The 17,921-nt window shown below is 44.4% G+C and overlaps 1 protein-coding gene across 1 annotated transcript in view; it reads right to left on the bottom strand.

Annotated features, from left to right (window-relative positions):
• LOC110537838 (peripheral-type benzodiazepine receptor-associated protein 1) overlaps positions 1-17,921 on the bottom strand; it is a 174,203-nt gene that overhangs the window by 99,758 nt on the left and 56,524 nt on the right. The gene's annotated exons all lie outside the window — the stretch shown is intronic.

Here is a 17,921-nt window from a genome sequence, read left to right as displayed (position 1 = left end):
TCTAGCAATCTTTCGGTTACTGGCCCAACGCTCTAACCACTAGGCTACCTGCCGCCCCGTGTGTGGTCTGTTGTGTTTGTGTTCTGTTTATGTTCCCCTCCACAAACGGTCATGGTGACCCCTCTCAGACAACAGAAGGGGCTGCAGGCTGTCTGTCAGGCTAGGTACGTACGCTCAGGGCCAGTGGTTTAGTATTCAGACTGCTCCTCTAACTCTCAGCTTTACACACCCACCCCCACCCATACACAGGCAGAGCTGGCTCGCTCATTGGCTCAGTAGGGCAGGCAGATTTAACTCAGCAGCAGAGCAGGTGTCCCTGAACCAGTATTTGCCAGACAGAGAGAGTGTAATAAGAGTGAGGCGAGGTGAGGCTGGCCCACCCCACATTCTACACACCACAGACATACTACACACTCACAGAGACAGAGACCCAACACATACACACACTCCACCCCGCCTAGCTGTGGCCTGCACCAGTCAGTCCATAATCAGGCTGGATGTAAACAGAAATAATTGAAAGCTGTCTTCTCGTTCGTCTCTGTGTTTCAAAACACACGCTGACATCACCAGCCTGGGCCAACTCTGGTTGCCATGGTAACCCCCTTTTTTTCACTCAGCAGACGTTATTTAAAAGACCATTGAGATGTTGCAGTTTCAAAATGGATCTTAGCAGACTCAGAGACTTGACCTAGTTACTACTGTATAGGTGTTTCAAAAAAACACGACAACAGAATCAAATGGTGCATCAATGGTGTAGACAGGATACAATATGAATATTACAAAGCTGATTGAATAATTTAATTCATTTTCATAAAAAATGCAAGGTGGTATTTTAAAAATGGCCTTTCTTGTGAGAATTGAACTGACGGTTAGGCCTATTCTAACGGAAACCCATTACAGCGTTGTAAAACCCCCCAAAACATCCCATTGAGACGGAGCCTGTCCTCCTAGCCTCTGTATGACTCCTGGTATACTGTAGTGAAGCTGACAGGAGTCATGATGAGAGAGGAGACAATGGATCAGAAGAACACGCACAACCTGTACATCACCCTGACAGGTGCTGGTATGTCTGTGTGTGTGTGATGCTTCGTGTGCTGTGAGAAACGTCAGTGCAATCTAGGTCAAAGTGGCCTGTTTTCTTGATAGCGTGTTTTCAGGAGCACTATAGCGTGTATGGTTTCAGCCACCACCACAGAAGTACAGGGTGAGTGTTAAGGAATGCTGCTGCTGACAAGCCTTCTTGTCCTCTCTGTAGTGCTCTCCCCCTCTCATCTCAACCCTTTAGGATTCTCAGATATCCTCTCTTATAGACAGACAGGTGAAAGGGCAGTGTGCACTTTCTCTGAGGTCGGCGTATAGCACCTGTTCAGCCACAGACAGACAGAAGACCCCACGACACCTTAAGACCACAAACAGACCACAGGGCAGTCTACTGAACAGTAAACAGCTTCAAACTAGGGATGGGGTAAAAAGTACAGAGTATCAACTAAACGAACATATCTGTTAGAGACATTTTGCGTGTGAAGGAAAATGTAAATCAACAGTCAGGGTAATGGAACCTACGCTCTTGAAACCAGACTGGTCTACAATTCAGACATGGATTGTGTGTGTGCTAGTCAGAGGGTAAATGGGCATGACAAAATATTCAATTGCCTTTGAACAGGGTATGATAGTAGGTGCCAGGCGTACCGGTTTGAGTGTGTCAAGAACTGCAACGGGTTTTTCACACTCAACAGTTTTCCATACATATCAAGAATGGTCCACCACCCAAAGGACATCCAACTAACTTTATACAACTGACGGGAAGCAATGGAGTCAACATTTGCCAGGATTCCTGTGGAATGCTTGACACCTTGTAGAGTCCATGCCCTGATGAATTGAGGCTGTGCAGAGGGCAAAAGGGGGTGCAACTCAATATTAGGAAGGTGTTGTTAATGTTTTGCACACTCTGTGTATGGTAACAACACAGAACCACCTGAAAGCCACCTGCGATCCCACCGGGACATTCTGGAACGTAGAAATGTGATTATATTTCTATGGGTATGGAGCTGTTGGTGGAAAATAACTGCCTCATCTATCTACACAGGCTTACCCAAGCTAGGGTTTATCCCATTGTTCGTCCTCTTATAAAGACCAGAAGGCATGTCAGGTAAAATGTATGTTTTAAGATGAATAGCTAGGGATGTGGGCCATCAATTCACTAGTTATGTCCTGACTTCTTAACTAAATCGGAGAATCAAGGAGATTCATATTTGGAGCCGGAAGGTCACAGCTGGATAGGTTTTTACCCAATCAAAGAAGGAAGTAGTGCTAGAAGCTGTTCAGAAATGGGACAGAAGACATCCGTAACAAAATGTGGTTCTCTATAGAACTGAATCATTCACTGCCTTTAAATGATCAAAAACATCCAACATTCTGCCTGTCTGTTTGAGATTTTCAACAGGATAGTAACACGTTTAAAATCCCCAAAAACCATTGCCTCATTCAGACATCGCATCATCTGATGGCAATGAGCGTCCCAAACAGTGAAAATGTCATCCATCATCCGCCAACTGCATCCCCTTCCAGCCATCACTCACCAACTTCTCTCTGTCCGCTCTGCCTGCGCATCTAATCCTCTATTATTCGTTTAAATATAATTTAGCCATCTTGGAGACCTTGATCAGTCTTCTGTTGTTACATTGGTACATTTGATACATTGGAGCAGCGTGCAGAGCGAGCAAAGTTGATCAATTGTATATCATTTCATCCCTGACATAACCAAGAGCACAGGGCAATCTGAGCATAGGCTTTGCAAGTTCAGGCAGCAGTGCCAGCTTCGCAACAGGCATGCTTGTCTAGCTCAAATTGTTACAAACAATATCACTCTTGGCCTCCCCAGTGGTGCAGCGGTCTAAGGCAATGCATCCCAGGCTGTGTCGCAGCCGGCTGCGACCAGGAGACCCTTGAGGCGGCGCACATTTGGCCCAGCGCCGTCCGGGTTAGGGGAGGGTTTGGCTGGTTCAGGATGTCCTTGTCCCATCCCGCATACACGCCGACTTCGGTCGCCAGTTGTACGGTGTTTTCTCCGACACATTGGTGTGGCTGGCTTCCAGGTTAAACGAGTAGTGTGTCAAGAAGCAGTGCGGCTTGGCAGGGTCATATTTCGGAGGACGCACGGCTCTCGACCTTGGCCTCTCCCAAATGCGTACGGGAATTGCAGCGATGGGACAGGACTGTATTGGATATCGCAAAATTGGGGAGAAAAAGGGTTCAAATAAATTATAAAATAATAATAATATGACTCTCATAACAGGAGTTACCTTTTTTTCCTCCCCTGTACGATTTCACGCGCATTTAATATAATTTCACAAACCATGTGACCGGACATTTTTTGTACTAATCCTGGCCTGCTAATTATTGGTTTGATAACAAACAACGTTGTTCAGTCATGTTACCTAGCTAGCTAACAACCTGGTAACTTGACAGTAGGTCTAGGCAAATTTGATTGGCCCAGGAAGAAAGGGTCTGCTACTAATGAGATGTGCTTCAAAAGGTAGGATTCATATAGGCCTAACTATACATAAAATATCTCTCTTTCTGGTGCTCCTTACATTCTGTTTGATGCCTAACGTTTTTAAAGTTGGGAGCAGTGTGTGTGTTTGTGGGAGCGAGAGTGATGTGTGTTTATGAGCGAGGGAGACCGAGTGTGTGTGAGGGAGGGAGAGTGTGTGTATATGTCTGTTAACTGAAGAGTAGAAGGTTTCATGCAGTGTTTTCCCCTTACTGCCAAAATGACATGCAGATCATTATGCATGTATTCTGAACAAAAATATAAATGCAGCATGTAAAATGTTGGTCCTATGTTACATGAGCTGAAATAAAAGATCCCATGCACCTGACGAATGTGGCATATCAAGAAGCTAATTAAACAGCATGATCATTACACATGTGCTGATGACAATAAAAGAGCATTCTAATCTACAGATGTCTCAAGTTGAGGGAGCGTGCAATTGGCATGCTGACTGCAGGAATGTCCACCAGAGCTGTTGCCAGAGAATGTAATGTGCATTACGCTACCATAAGCCGCATTTCCAATGTTGTTTTAGAGAATTTGGCCTCACAACCACAGATCACGTGTGCCCACGCCAGCCTAGGACCTCCACATCTGGCTTTTTCAGCCGCTGGATTGTCTGAGACCAGACACCCGGACAGCTGATGAAACTGTGGGTTTGCACAACAGAATAATTTCTGCACAAACCATCAGAAACGTCTCAGGGAAGCTCATCTGCATGCTCGTTGTCCTCACCAGGGTCTTGACCTGAATGCTGTAACCGACTTCAGTGGCCAATGTTCACTTTCAATAGAGGTGTGTTCGGATGAATCCCGGTTTCAACTGTACCGGGCAGATGGCAGACATCAATAGTGTATGGCGTTGTGTGGGAAAGCGGTTTGCTGATGTCAACTTTGTGAACAGAGTGCTCAATGGTAGTTGGGTTATGGTATGGGCGCTGATAAGTTACAGACAACAAAAACAATTGCATTTCATCGATGGCAAATTGTCGTGACATTCATCCACCGCCATTACCTCATGTTTCAGCATGATAATGCACAGCCCCATGTCACAAGGATCTGTACACAATTCCTGGAAGCTAAAAATGGCACAGTTTTTCCATGGCCTGCATACTCACCAGACATGTCACCCGTTGAGCATATTTTGGATGTTCTGGATCTTTGTGTACAACAGTGTGTTCCAGTTGCAGTAACTTCGCACAGCCAACAGCCTGATTAACTTTATGCTAAGCAGATTTGTTGCGCTGCATGAGGCAAACAGTGGTCACACCAGATACTGACTGGTTTTCTGATTCATGTCCCTACTTTTTTTTTTTTTAAAGGTATCTGTGACCAACAGATGAGTATCTGTATTCCCAGCCATGTGAAATCCATAGATTATGTTTAGAAAACGGGAACAAGCATCACGAGGACAGGGCGCTAGGCCACTCCAAATTCTTCCCCCCATGGTATCGTGATACTACTAGGTATCGTGATACTTGGCCTGGTATCATAAGTAAACATTTTGCAGCGTGACAACACTAAATTGGATAAAACCAATTCATAGTAGGTTGACCCAAGTATGAAAAATGACTGTAGCTGGTACATTGAGTAAGTTAATCATAAAGTTACTGGCCCCCTCACACCCATGTCAAACACTTGGATTGAATAGGCAGGCATTACTTACAGCATTATGCAAGGCCACGTAATGCCAGAGATTTTATCATCTCAGCTAATTTAGATACGTAACGCCTTAAAAACGTCACAGGTGCACATCATACGGCTCTGTTTACAAACTGTATTCAAGCAGAACGAAACTGGTAACAAACCCCTTTTCGTGTTCTGAATTTTAGCTAGCAAGCTACTTACCAGCATGACGAAAGTTAAACACACTGTGTTGTGACTGGATGCCAGTGTTAATTTAACGTTACACTATTTTCAGAAGATTGAAGACATCCGACAGCAGTGGCTGCTATTCATTTCGGGTGGAGAGGCTGCACCGAAAATTATGATCATGTCATGTGTGCGTAGTCCACATAGCTTTATCAATTGGGGAGAACATTTGATAGGTGTTGCCAGGAAGCTAATCCTGAAGACGCCATCATTAACAGTGGACCTTGCCAACGCTGACCATAATGTGACTGTCTGAGTTTGATGACTCTGACACTGGCTGTGGCTTTAACTGTGGCTGCTTTGACGGTATATGTTCTGTAACACCTGATAGTCACTATATGGTTTTTGTTCTTCCATCCCTAAGCCGCCTACATTGAGTCTGAGAACTTCCAGCACACAGCTGAAACGAAGGAATGTTGTCCACAAAAGGAGATGTGGTATGTATAGTATTTGTCATTTATCCATGAAAATCACATTTGCAATTCCATTGAGTGGGTTGTTGTCTTACAGCTAATGTAGCTTCTATCATTGGGGCTCATCATCAACTATTTCACTTTCCATTATCATCAAGCTAGAATTATAGACATTTTACAAAATTCTACATCTATTCTGTCTGCATAGGCAACCACCGCAGAAGGAATGCTGTGATACAAAATCAGCTTTCCCAAAGGCTAACAAATATGCTGTGAAGACAGACCAAAGGGGGGGGATATGCTGAGGTCAACCTTGATCCAGCGCCGTACGTGGGGAAGCTGTGCAAGATGTCCATCCCAGGACCCCTGTCTGCCCAGTGTGAGAGACCTGATAAGGAGGAGGCCATAGCTGGATTTGTCTCCCACTTCCATCTTGGGGGTGACTGAGGTCTGCTTAATTGAAACGGGGTAGATGGGTCCCCCTCCCCATCAATCTCTGTAGTTGGTTGAATTTCCTAAAGCCTAAGTAATTCACTTTTAAGTGACGTGAGATAAGTGTTAAAAAATGTACGAATCAACGTGTGCTGCCGACTATAGGGCGGATTGGTGCTTATATTAGGCTTACGGCTCTAATACATTATATGTCAAATGATATCTCACCATTATTGCTGACCTTTATTTCTCATAAGTGTTCATGTTGATAAATATTTTGGCTATGTTGGCCTATCGTAAATGTCTGATCAATACATAAAACTCTAATTTATAATGCCAATGTCACGCCCTGATCTGTTTCACCTGTCCTTGTGATTGTCTCCACCCCCTCCAGGTGTCGCTTATTTTCCCCGGTGTATTTATCCCTGTGTTTCCTGTCTCTCTGTGCCAGTTCGTCTTGTCTGTTCAAGTCAACCAGCGTGTTTTTCCCGTGCTCCTGCTTTAACTATTCTCTTTTGCTAGTTCTCCTGATTTTGACCCTTCCTTATTTCTGGACTCTGTACCCACCTGCCTGACCATTCTGTCTGCCCTGACCTCGAGCCTGCCTGCCACACTGTAGCTCCTGGACTCTGAACTGGTTTTGACCTTTTGCCTGTCCACGACCATTCTCTTGCCTACCTCTTTTGGAATAAAATAAATAAGACTCAAACCATCTGCCTCCCGAGTCTGCATCTGGGTCTGGCCTTGTGCCCTTATAGCTAATAGAGAAGGAACCAATTAATTGTCCAGTATACTTTATTGTATGCTGTTTTCACATACCTTCCCTTATGTCTAAGCTTCTAAGGTGATTCAGACTTAACTAATTATTGGGAAGAAGTGAACTGTATTCTGTAATAAGTTACAAAAAAATATAAACACAATTGTGTATTGCTACTGTTTGTCTGATATCCAACAGTCCATGATCAGCTCTGTTGACCATGAGAGCATTTTGCAGAGAATATAGAGTGAGGTATACTAAACTCAGCAACAACAAAAATAAAAATGGCAGTTTTTCAGGACCCTGTCTTTCAAAGATAATTCTTAAAAATCCAAATCCAAATAACTTCACAGATCTTAATTGTAAAGGGTTTAAACACTGTTTCCCATGCTTGTTCAATGAACCATAAACAATTAATGAACATGCACCTGTGGAACGGTCGTTAAGACACTAACAGCTTACAGACAGTAGGCAATTAAGGTCACAGTTATGAAAACTTAGGACACTAAAGAGGCCTTTCTACTGACTTTGAATAACACCAAAAGAAAGATGCCCAGGGTCCCTTCTCATCTGCGTGAACGTGCCTTAGGCATGCTGCAAGGAGGCATGAGGACTGCAGATGTGGTCAGGGCAATAAATTGTAATGTCCGTACTGTGAGATGCCTAAGACAGCGCTACAGGGAGACAGGACAGACAGCTGATCGTCCTCACAGTGGCAATCCCTCCATCAGTGCTCAGACTGTTCGCAATTGCTGAGAGAGGCTGGACTGAGGGCTTGTAGGCCTGTTGTAAGGCATGTCCTCACCAGACATCACTGGCAACAACGTCGCCCATGGGCACAAACCCACCATCGCTGGACCACACAGGACAGGCAAGAAGTGCTCTTCACTGACAAGTTGCAGTTTTGTCTCATCAGGGGTGACGGTCAGATTTGCGGATTCGGATCAATTTGGCCCCGTCGTGGTCTGGGGCGGTGTGTCACAGCATCATCGAACTGATCAATCTCAACGCTGTGCGTTACAGGGAAGACATCCTCTTCCCTCATGTGGTACCCTTCCTGCAGGCTCATCCTGACATGACACTCCAGCATGACAATGCCACCAGCCATACTGCTCGTTCAGTGCGTGATTTCCTGCAAGACAGGAATGTCAGTGTTCTGCCATGGCCAGCGAAGAGCCCGGATCTCAATCCCATTGAGCACGTCTGGGACCTGTTGGGTAAGGGCTAGGGCCATTTCCCCCAGAAATGTCCGGGAACTTGCAGGTGCCTTGGTGGAAGAGTGGGGTAACATCTCACAGCAAGAACTGGCAAATCTGGTGGAGTCCTTTGTTCAGGGACACATTAAATTTATGTTGGTTACATGTCTGTGGAACTTGTTCTGTTTATGTCTCAGTTGTTGAACCCTGTTATGTTCATACAAATATTTACACATGTTAAGTTTGCTGAAAATAAACGCAGTTGACAGTGAGAGGATGTTTCTTTTTTTTGCGGAGTTTGTTTAGGCTCAGAATGATGTGGCCCATTGTTTACCTGGTCATCAATGGTCATCATCATTGACACTTACCTGGCAATGACCAAAAGGGTGTTTCAAAGAGCTGTCAGTCAAGGTGAGCTCAATAATATAAACTCCCTGCCACTAAGCCTGTTCTTTCAGGCTTCCTGATAGTAAGAGATGAGAGAAAAGGTCCAATATCTTCAAATTTGATCATTTTAATAGTGTAAACTATTATGGGTGATGTTTTGGTGATGTTTTGGTCATTCAAAGGCTATTTTTACTTGGGAAATAGGATGACTGTGTGGGACCTTTAAGGTAGCCTAGTTGGTGTCACGTTGGTATGAATGAGTCGGGAGACAGGCGCAGGAATGCGCAATAGGGTTTTTATTTCTTTACCCAAATTACGGCGTGCACTGTAAAGGCAGAGGGACGAGGACCAAACAAACACGTATACAACACACAGGGTTGAAACCTAAATAAAAGAGCGAGGAGTACCTCAAATAAATAAAACAATGATGATTATCAAACGGGACGAGACCAGTAATCATCTGCGCAATCCACAAGGGTACGAAAGCCAAAACACACAGCACAGGTACTCACAAGACCAACAGACATTGTAACTGCGCCACCCGGGAGGCCGGGTGGTCTAGAGACTCTGGGTTCGCTCCCAGGATCTGTTGCAGCCGGACGCAACCGGGAGGTCCATGGGGTGACGCACAATTGGCCTAGCGGCGTCCGGGTTAGGGAGGGTTTGGCTGTTAGGGTTATTCTTGTCTCATCGCGCACCAGCGACCCCTGTGGCAGGCCGGGCGCAGTGTGCGCTACCCAAGGTAGCCAGGTGCACAGTGTTTCCTCCGACACATTGGTGCGGCTGGTTTCCGGGTTGGAGGCGCGCTGTGTTAAGAAGCAGTGCGGTTTGGTTGGGTTGTGTTTCGGAGGACGCATGGCTTTCGACCTTCGTCTCTCCCGAGCCCGTACGGGAGTTGTAGCGATGAGACAAGATAGTAGCTACTAACAATTGGATACCACGAAATTGGGAGGAAAAATAAAAAAATATATTAAAAAAACAGACATTGTAACAATAATCGACAGGACAATGGTAAACAAAGGACACACTTCTACAATTACTAATCACTAGGAATAGGGGCCAGGTGTGCGTAATGAAAGTTCTGGAGGGATTTGTGACAGTTGGTGAGCCATCTGCATTTACAGTAATAGCTCACCTCCGATTCATTTAGGAAAATGCAACATTAACAAACTGGAGACTCCGTGTGAATGCTTCCAGAGTTCCTAACCCTGAAAGAGCCATGAAGTCTGCTGCTGCATCTGAAGATAATATCTAATGAATACAGGCCTGAGCGCGTATCCACTAAGCATCTCAGAATAAGTGCTGATCTAGAATATGTCCATAGAATCTTATTATTTATAATCTAGAAGGCAAAACAAAGCCCAGATCAGCAAAAATTATCCTAGATCAGCACTCCTACTCTGAGACACTGTGTGTGTACAGCTCTTGGCAAGACTGAAAACCCTACGTCTCCCCTCCATCCCCCAAAACGACACACAGTAAAATGAAGTCGCTCCCCCCTTTTTTAATTACGATAGCAGGGAGAGAGGGGCAAAAACAATATTCACCCCAGACTGGTTTATAATTGCATTCCATTAATCTGGGAACCACCACCACAGACCGGCCTTACACAATGACAACAATGAAGCGTTAAGACAGACAGAGAGAGAGAGCCTAATCAATGGCATCCCTGTGTGTGTGTGTATACAGTTGAAGTCGAAGGTTAACATACACTTAGATTGGAGTCATTAAAACTTGTTTTCAACCACTCTACAAATTTCTTGTTAACAAGCTATAGTTTTGGCAAGTCGGTTAGGATATCTACTTTGTGCATGACACAAGTCATTCTTCCAACAATAGTTTACAGACAGATTATTTCACTTATTATTCACTGTATTCCAGTGGGTCAGACGTTTACACACACTAAGTTGACTGTGCCTTTAAATAGCCTGGAAAATTCCCCAAAATTATGTCATGGCTTTAGAAGATTCTGATATTCTGCTAATTTACATAATTTGAGTCAATTGGAGGTGTGCCTGTGGATGTATTTCAAGGCCTACCTTCAAACTCCGTGCCTCTTTGCTTGACATCATGGGAAAATCAAAAGAAATCATCCACGACCTCAAAAAATACATTGTAGACCTCCACAAGTCTGGTTCATCCTTGGGAGCAATTTCTTAACGCCTGACGGTACCACGTTCTGTACATACAATAGTACGCAAGTATAAACACCATGGGACCACGCAGCCGTCATCCCACTCAGGAAGGAGACGTGTACTGTCTCCTAGAGATGAACGTACTTTGGTGCGAAAAGTGCAAATCAACCCCAGAACAGCAGCAAAGGACCTTGTGAAGATGCTGGAGGAAAACAGGTACAAAAGTATCTATATCCACAGTAAAAACGAGTCCTATATCGACATAACCTGAAAGGCCGCTCAGCAAGGAAGAAGCCACTGCTCCAGAACCGCATAAAAAAGCCAGACTACGGTTTGCAACTGCACATGGGGACAAAGATTGTACTTTTTAGTGAAATGTCCTCTGGTCTGATGAAACAAGAATAGAACTGTTTGGCCATAATGACCATCATTATGTTTGAGGAAAAAGGGGGAGGCTTGCAAGTCGAAGAACACCATCCAAACCGTGAAGCACAGGGGTGGCAGCATCATGTTGTGGGGGTGCTTTGCTGCAGGAGGGACTGGTGCACTTCACAAAATAGATGACATCATGAGGGGGGAAAATTATGTGGATATATTGAAGCAACATCTCAAGACATCAGTCAGGAAGTTAAAACTTGGTCGCAAATGGGCAATGACCCCAAGCATACTTCCAAAGTTGTGACAAAATGGCTTAAGGACAACAAAGTCAAGGTATTGGAGTGGCCGTCACAAAGCCCTGACCTCAATTCTATAGAACATTTGTGGGCAGAACTGAGAAAGCGTGCGCAAGCAAGGAGGCCTACAAACCTGACTCAGTTACACCAGCTCTGTCAGGAGGAATGGGCCAAAATTCACCCAACTTATTGTGGGAAGCTTGTGGAAGGCTACCCAAAACAAGTTAAACAATTTAAAGGCAACACTACCAAATACTAATTGAGTGTATGTAAACTTATGACCTACTGAGAATGTGATGAAAGAAATAAAAGCTGAAATAAATAATTATCCCTGTATGTATGTATTTGAGGTTAGTTGAACTGCTCTACTGGCAGTTGAACTTCTAGGCAGAGTTGAAAAGAAAAAGCCATATCTCAGACTGGCCAATAAAAATAAAAAGAACAGAGCAGAGAAACTCTGTAATCGAACCCACAAATTCTGATGCTCCAGATACTCAACTAGTCTAAAGAGGGACAGTTTTATTGCTTCTTTAAAATCAGAACAGTTTTCAGCTGTGCTACCATCATTGCAAAAGGGTTTGCTAATGATCAATTAGCCTTTTAAAATTATAAACTTGGATTAGCAAATACAACATGCCATTGGAACACAGAAGTGATGGTTACTGATAATGGGCCTCTGTACGCCTATGTAGATATTCCATTAAAAATCAGCTAGAGGTGATATGTGGTGATAGTGGTGATATGAATCATATACATCATTGCTTTCAACTATCAGAAAGTAGTCTGGCCCATTATGAAGTCTCGTAGATCGATGCGTTGCACTCTTTGTGTTTATAAAGCCCACTTGCATAAACTTCCGTCCCACCTTACTTCATTGTTAACCTACAGACGTACGAGCTACCTGGCCCTGTGTAGATCCCTTCAATCTCCACTGAGTTAGGTCAATCTGCTTTTTTTTTTTTCACCTTACTTGTGTGGAATAATCTCCAAAGCTCTCTAAAATTGGAAGAGTTGGTGCCTCTAGGGAAATTCAGTCAGCTGATTGAGGACCTTTTTCCTGACAAATGTGTATGTTTGATATGATTGTGTTTTGATTTTCGTGTATTGATGTGTATATTGATGAGTATAGCGTAAATGGATGTGTATTAATGTGTATGTTTGATACAGGACTCCCTGTTAAAAAAAAAGGTTCAATAAAAACTAAAACGAATACAAATGGGAGATTTGTGTACACTAACTCAAGGTTAAAGTACAGTGTAATTCAAGGGACAAATCAGTTATGCACAAGTAGTATAAAGTAGGTGTTTTCGGCTTATGCATCCCCCCCGTCTTCATTCATACTGTATGTGACAGGGGAGAACATTAACCACTTTCTACTGGAATCCTGTTATAATAAAAGACAGAATTCCTTCTTCAGCCAATGACAAGTAAAAGAGAAGTTCAAAACATGTTGCAGCGCTACTTCTAGACAAAAGCAAGTATGTGAGAAGGCACTGAGTGGATTTCTTTCTCTCCTCTTTGTTACCATCGATCAGGAAGTGATACGAAGTGATGAACGGTGGGATAGACCCCCGAAACAAAACCTTTGATGATCCCACTGACTTGTTAAAACTGCAGAAGTGCCAGGGAGGGAGTGATGCAAGAATGTTCTGTTCCCTCTTCTTCCCTCCCAAGAGTGGGAGTATTGTTCTCCAACAACAACAAAAAAGAGAAACTAACCATCTCTGACCTACATCAACACTGTACAGTTACAGACTCACAATGACCAGAGAATGGAAATGACAACTGCAAAAATGTACTTAGATGTTATTCTGCCATCAGAAGTTCTCTTTTAACACATTACTCTATTCCACCTCAATTCAAAATGTAATTGAGCTTTTGCCATGGTGCATTCGATGGGAAAACAAACACATTCTGTCTGATCTGTTAGGGAAAATCAATGCCCAGAGACCTGCCACCTCTTTTCCAATTAGCCAACGTCTCTTATTTCACTTAACCGAGTACTGAGAATAGTCCCTTTTTATAGCCCGTTTTACTGAACATCTCCTTTATTTCTCCCTATCCATTTTGGTTTCCTCATTAGAAGCACACTGACAGGCCTCACCAGCCACCATGTAATCTTGGTGTGGTGTGCAGAGCTTCAGCGGTACCCAGACTACAGTACCCACAATCCACCTGTCCCACTAAGTCCTAACTATCTGCTGAAACAAGCTGGACTAGAGCAACACAGAGCTCATATCACAACAGCACAAAAGAGAGAAGCAGAATTGAAATAATTCCTAGACTTTTAGTTTCATCCTTGAACTAAACTGACAGAAATCAGCAGTTTGTCAACACTGTTAATCAATAATCTGGGTCATTCACTTCCAGCATTGGGTTACAATACATGTATTTGTTGTCATTGCAGAAAGCATAAATGGCTGAGAAATGAGTTGTCCCCAGTTTATGCGCTTGTATTGTTGGATGCTGTGAAATAAAATGAACAGAATGCTCTATTAGGATACATTTATTTTTTTTACGCAAATTGGATGGCTGGCATTCAAGAAGCGGTGCAATACTCGAGTGGCTTCTTCTAGAACACTTCATCAGCTTGACTTAGTACCATGCTCAAGTAGTAGATTGCCATGTAAATAAATAGCCAGCTGGGGCAATGTTTCCTCAGTCTCCGGTGGTGCTAAGTATACTACTGTGTCTACAGCACTTCTTTTTTGGCAAAGCAAGCTAGATAAATACTCCCAAGTTTAATATGGGCATCTTGTTATAGCACTTGTACACTTAACCTCTGCCTCGTTAATTGAAATCTACAGAAGACTGGGACCACGTACAGTGCAAAATCCTAGAGGGAAAAAAATGAATACCCCCAGAACTAGCCTCAGCAGACTCTCTATAGATTTCATTTCCCAGGATCTTAATTGTGATTATGAGAGGAAAACCGGTAGCTGGCTTGTCTAATACAGCTTAATGTCTCCCAAAGAAACTGTCAAATCTCAATAAAGATCCAGAGAATGAAACGACAATATCTGTCTGCTGAGGCTAGTTCTGACTGTGGGCTCTGTCTGAGGGGTGATTAATAACAGCAGCTCTCCCCCCCTCTCTCCCTGGCCCTCCACTCATCTATTAGTTATGAAACAACCCTTAAGTGTCCTCTCCAATCCCATCCTGCAGTTGTCACCGATCCATCGCCGCCGGGCACTTTACGATGAAAGATTAGGGGGGGGTCTCAGCTTGTGCGCCGCAGACAAACAAAGAGACCTCCCCCACCAAAAAACACCCCCAATGTTACACACCACACACACTCCCCCAATAACACTGCTGTTACCCCAAACAGACATGCAGACACAAACACACACTTGCCCAGAACTCCCCTTCTCTCTCTATACTAAAGACCCTGTGGGTCATTCTGTTAATACTACCCAGAGGCACTGCCCAAAATTTAAAAAAGGACCGTCTGGATGTGACCCCCAACGCTGCCAGTGTGTCTGCCCTCCATATGCTGCTAACGGGAGGATCTGAGACACTGAAGCGCTGAGGTAACATGCGAGGCACCTCTGTCTGGCTCTTACTTAACCTAATCTTAACCCAGGTCTAAGCTAAATGAAATGGTCGGGTGCTGCTATTGACATGTTACTACAGGTTTTAAATGGATGATGAGGTTGTTTTGTCAAAAACACGAATTTTGCTCTCATGCTAGCTAGCAATTTCATTCTATTCTAGGTAGGAATTCATAACAAATTGTCCAGGAAAGCCAAATCAATCATGTGACATACGAACCCCTCCCCCACCTACCCTCATCGCCAGCCATGTTATGTTTTACCTGCCCTTTCCAAAGTGTGATCTTAGCAGCTTGTTGTCCCATCATCCTCATAAACCTCCTCTCAATTAAAGACCTAGAGGTCGGCTCAGATTTTAACCCCTCAATAACCGCTCTCCTCATTGGACTTAAAGTATAGTAATTAAGACTGACGCCGCCGCTCATCTCATAGCCCATGCATAAAATACATAAACCAAAGCCAGGGGTCGGGTGTGTGCGTGCGTGCGTGCGTCTGCTAATGTGTGTGTGTTTCTGAGGAGGTGTCAGACATGAGGAGGACATTGTCTGGCCTTTTAAAATTCAAAAGATGGGGGTGAGAAACATCAAGGGTCACCAAATTATTCAACGTAGTGCATTGTCAGCACAAAATGTTATGTCTGCACTCAGGTAGCCTAGAGATGATTTGTCTACCCTCCCTTCATCCCTCATCCCCCTTCCCTCGATCCTCCACCAGAACCTAAATCCTGGCTGCTTCAAAAGGATACGAAGCCTTAATCTCGTCAAAGAGAAATGCATATTGCATATGCACATCAACGCCTCTGCTTCCCACCCCACCATCACCCCCACTTCAGTTGGTCACAACTTCATTAAGAATGGACAATAGACTACAGATTATGGTAAAATGTAACCAATACAGGCAGAATTTTAAGTTACAAATCAAATTGAATTTGTCACATGCACCGAATACAACAGTGAAATGCTTACTTTACAAGCCCTTAACCAACAATGCAGTTAAGAAAATAAAAGTTAAGAAAACATTTACTAAATAAAATAAAGAGCAACAATAAAATAACGAGGCTATATACAGGGGGTACCGGTAAAGAGTCAATGTGAATGGGGTACACGTTAGCCGAGGTAATTTTGGTAATATGTACATGTAGGTAAGGGTAACGTGACTATGCATAGATAATGAACAGCGAGTAGCAGCAGTGTAAAAAAGGGGGAGGGAAGTCAATGCAAATAGTTTGGGTAGCCATTTGATAAGCTGTTCAGCAGTCTTATGGTTTGGGGGTAAAAGCTGTTAAGAAGCCTTTTGGACATACACTTGGCGCTTCAGTACCGCTTGCCATGTGGTAGCAGAGAGAACAGTCTATGCCTAGTGTGACTGGAGTCTTTTTTAGGGCTTTCCTCTGACCACCGCCTGGTATAGAGGTCCTGGATGGCATGAAGCTTGGCCCCAGTGATGTACTGGGCCGTACCCACTACCCTCTATAGCATCTTGTGGTCGAAGGCTGAGCAGTTGCCATACCAGGTGGTGATGCAACCAGTCAGGATGCTCTCAATGGTGCAGCTCTATAAAGTTGAGAGGATCTGAGGACCCATGCCAAATCTTTTCAGTCTCCCGAGGGGGAATAAGCGTTGTCATGCTCCCTTCAAGACTGTCTTGGTGTTTGGACCATGATAGTTTGTTGGCGATGTGGACACCAAGGACCCTGAAGCTCTCAACCAGCTCCACTACAGCCCCATCGATGAGAATGGGGGGCGTGTTCGGCCCTCCTTTTCCTGTAGAGCACGATCACCTCCTTTGTTTCGATCACGTTGTGGGAGAGGCTATTGTCCTGGCACCACACTGCCAGGTCTCTGACCTCCTCCCTATAGGCGGTCTCGTTGTTGTCGGTGATCAGGCCTACCAATATTGTGTCGTCTGCAAACTTAATGAGGGTGTTGAGGATCAAGCGTGGCAGATGTGTTGCTATCTACCCTCACCACCTGGGGGCGGCCCGTCAGGAAGTGCAGGATCCAGTTGTGTTTAGTCATTGGATCCTTAGCTTAGTGATGAGCTTTGAGGGTACTATGGTGTTAAACGCTGAGCTGTAGTCAATGAATAGCATTCTCACATAAGTGTTCCTTTTGTCCAGGTGGGAAAGGGCAGTGTGGAGTGCAATAGAGAATGCATCATCTGTGGATCTGTTTGGGCAGTATGCAAATTGGAGTGGGTCTAGGGTTTCTGGGATAATGGTGTTGATGTGAGCCATTACCAACCTTTCAAAGCACTTCATGGCTATGGATGTGCTACGGGTCTGTAGTCATTTAGGCAGGTTGCATTTGTGTTCTTGGGCACAGGGACTATGGTGGTCTGCTTGAAACATGTTGGTATTTACAGACTCAATCAGGGACATGTTGAAAATGTCAGTGAAGACACCTGCCAGTTGGTCAGCACATGCCCGGAGCACACGACCTGGTAATCCGTCTGGCCCCGCAACCTTGTGTATGTTGACCTGTTTAAAGGTCTTGCTCACGTTGGCTACGGAAAGCGTGATCACATAGTCGTCCGGAACAGCTGATGCTCTCATGCATGCCTCGGTGTTGCTTGCCTGGAAGCGAGCATAGAAGTGATTTAGCTCGTCTGGTTGGCTCATGTCACTGGGCAGTTCGCGGCTGTGTATCGCTTTGTAGTCTGTAATAGTTTGCAAGCTCTGCCACATAAGACGAGCGTCAGAGCCGGTGTAGTATGATTCAATCTTAGCCCTGTATTGACGCTTTGCCTGTTTGATGATTCGTCGCAGGGCATAGCAGGATTTCTTGTAAGCTTCCGGGTTAGAGTCACGCACCTTGAAAGTGGCAGCTCTACCCTTTTGCTCAATGCGAATGTTGCCTGTAATCCATGGCTTCTGGTTGGGGTATGTACGTGAAGTCAATATGGGGACGACGTCCTCGATGCACTTATTGATAAAGCCAGTGACTGATGTGG

Source organism: Oncorhynchus mykiss, chromosome 12 (assembly GCF_057628025.1).
Source record: "Oncorhynchus mykiss isolate SJ-2025 chromosome 12, ASM5762802v1, whole genome shotgun sequence".
In the NCBI taxonomy this organism is placed as follows: domain Eukaryota; kingdom Metazoa; phylum Chordata; class Actinopteri; order Salmoniformes; family Salmonidae; genus Oncorhynchus; species Oncorhynchus mykiss.
Note: the sequence above shows the minus strand (reverse complement) of the source record. Positions and strands in the feature narration are given on the sequence as shown.